Below are 2,663 nucleotides of genomic sequence, written 5' to 3' on the forward strand. Positions count from 1 at the left end.
GGGTGTATCGATGAAGAAATATTAAGCATATAATGATCTCATCAGTAGTATGCAAATTAGATGTAAAAATGTGAATTTTGGTCAAAAATTTATATCTCAAAAAGTACTTGGTCAATGAGAGACTGAAACTTGGACAAGTGACAAAGGTGCAAAATGATTTTGTAATGCTTTTTGTATATGAACACCCACCTCCTCAATGTAATGACGCCCCAAATTAACAGTTAGGCTTTCTCACACAATTTGCGGTAAAGTCTTCATGGTACTGTATAAGGCAATGTCAAAGTCAGTAATTTACCATTGCATGATTATATAGATCATGGAGTATGTTCAGTCTGTTCGTGAGAAAGGAAAACTAGTTTATAAACAGAATAACCTTGCGATGGTGTTGTGTCGCTGATGAATGTGAGCAGCAAAGGCGTGGAATGTGCAAGGCCAAGCTAAAAGTGAAGGATGGTAATGTAGTAAGTAAGCTACATGACCACAGCCATGCTCCAGACCAGTCTAAGGTAGAAGCACTTAAAGTCCGTAACACCATCAAAAGAAAACCCCTTGACTCGGAAGAAACCGCCCAGCAGATAATCAGTCAGTCAGTAGAATTAATTAGTGAAGGTGCATCCGTCAAGCTAGCAACCATCGGAGCCATTCGTCGTACAACTCGAAAACAGACGAGCTGCAGGAAACCCTCATCCCATTCCAATTAACATGGGAGAACTCACAATACCGAACGAATATAAGGTAAATATAAACCAATTATCATTTTGTAGTATTATTTTCACTTTTGTTGCTATTCGTGCTATTTCTTCCAAAACCTGTGATAAAGATTAATAGATGCAAATAAAATAAAGAAACAATAAGCATTTACATCAAGAACGATTTTTACGCTATTTTTTTTATTTTTTTTGTTAAATTTCATTAATAACAATAATGTTCTCTTTTGTGTTAACTTTATTTTGCAGATGACATCCAAAGGTTTTCTTCAGTACGATAGTGAGGAACCTACCAACCGCATTCTCCTATTCGCTACAGACACCAATCTATCTACTACAAAGTTCAACAGAATGGTTTGTCGACGGCACGTTCAAGGTGATACCAGAGTTATTTTATCAGCTGTACACTATCCACGCGCTAGCAGAGAATTGCACAGTCCCTTGTGCATACGCCCATCTTCCCAACAAACAAGTAGACACCTACACATCTCTCTTCCGTAAGATATATGACATTAGACAGAATGTCAACCCTGTTTACCTCATGATGGACTTCGAAACAGCTGCTATGAATGCTCGCTGCACGTATGCTACCAGCATTGGCCTTCGTACCAGAAGATGAAGTTGTGGATGCTTTCGAGACTCTCCAGGGTGAACTAGATGAATAAGTCGTGGTAATAACCGATTATTTTGAGGACAATTTCATTGGCCGTGGGTGTGGACGTGGACACGCCGTCACCGTCAGCAACCGAGATTCCCAATTTGAATTTGGAACATGCTTGATCGGTGGAGAACGACCTTCCACGTACGAACAATGCGATCGAGGGATGGCATCGGATATTTCAGACCAATGTTGGCGGCCATCACCCTACAATATGGAGATTTTTAGATGTACTCCGTAGAGAGCAAAGTCTGAATGATGTTACCATCAACCAACTAATTGCTGGACACCCACCTGCACCACAGAGAAAAAAACACGCATCAAGATCATCTGCCATCAAGAGAATTATCCGAACCTTTGAAGATCGCCATGTATTACATTTTTTGAGAGGCATTGCACACAACATTTCCTTGTAATAAACAGAACAATGAGTCATTTTTAATTCAACTGCAAAAATTTTTGACATTTGTATTTGAATATCACCATGTATTAGATTTTTTGAGAAGCAGATGAGCAAGTCGTTTCTAATTCGCGATAATTTCCGACATTTGTATTTAGCCATTGCTATTGTCATTTACTGTTATCATGTCAAAACTATGCCACTGTATCAATAAATATTGTGCGTGTATTGCTATTTACATGATTTTCAAGTACAGTACTTTTGACAGAATAAAAAAGCATGTTGTCCTTTATTAAGTTACGACATTTATTAATTACGAGATTCAAGAAAGTGTGGTGAGATAATTGAGAAATTATATCGAGTAAAGGTAAACTTAAAGTTTCTAAAAGTACTTTCGATTCAATGGGGGGGGGGCAAGGGGCCTGCTTCCCTTGAATGGTGATAACAAAGTAGCAGAAATAAAAATTAAGATAAATATTGCCTATCTGATAGTCAAACAAGAACTGCCATTTTCACTATTTCAGAGTTATTGCTACTGCTCAGAAACCATGCTTTGTGTAACTTGTAAGCCTAATTGACAACTGGGCCAACGGTTTTTACTAGACAAATTTGTAACAAATTTTTCGTCAGTTTGATGGTAAACCTGCTATATTGACTACCAAACTTAGTTAACGTCAGTTATGTCTACTCATGTTGCATCACTATATATTTACAAACAGTATATATGAAATATGAGAGCCATGTGAAACTTTTTCAGTGCAAAATGGGATGAAGATATGAGGGCAAAGCCAGTGCTCCTTACAGCAGTTTGAATTTCCCACATATGCATACATTACCCATAATCCCCTTTATATAGGAGACATCTGCCTTTAAACTGAATGCCTTCTGTAATGGCAAG

At 37.9% G+C, this 2,663-nt stretch overlaps 1 long non-coding RNA gene across 1 annotated transcript; it reads left to right on the forward strand.

The window, feature by feature from the left end:
- The first annotated feature begins 216 nt into the window (after nucleotides 1–216).
- Nucleotides 217–1,839, forward strand: LOC144436725 (uncharacterized). The gene is made up of 2 exons (XR_013480976.1): nucleotides 217–735; nucleotides 957–1,839. It is a non-coding gene; the product is annotated as an uncharacterized LOC144436725 (long non-coding RNA).
- Nucleotides 1,840–2,663: the final 824 nt, after the last annotated feature.

Source organism: Glandiceps talaboti, chromosome 6 (assembly GCF_964340395.1).
Source record: "Glandiceps talaboti chromosome 6, keGlaTala1.1, whole genome shotgun sequence".
In the NCBI taxonomy this organism is placed as follows: Eukaryota; Metazoa; Hemichordata; class Enteropneusta; family Spengelidae; genus Glandiceps; species Glandiceps talaboti.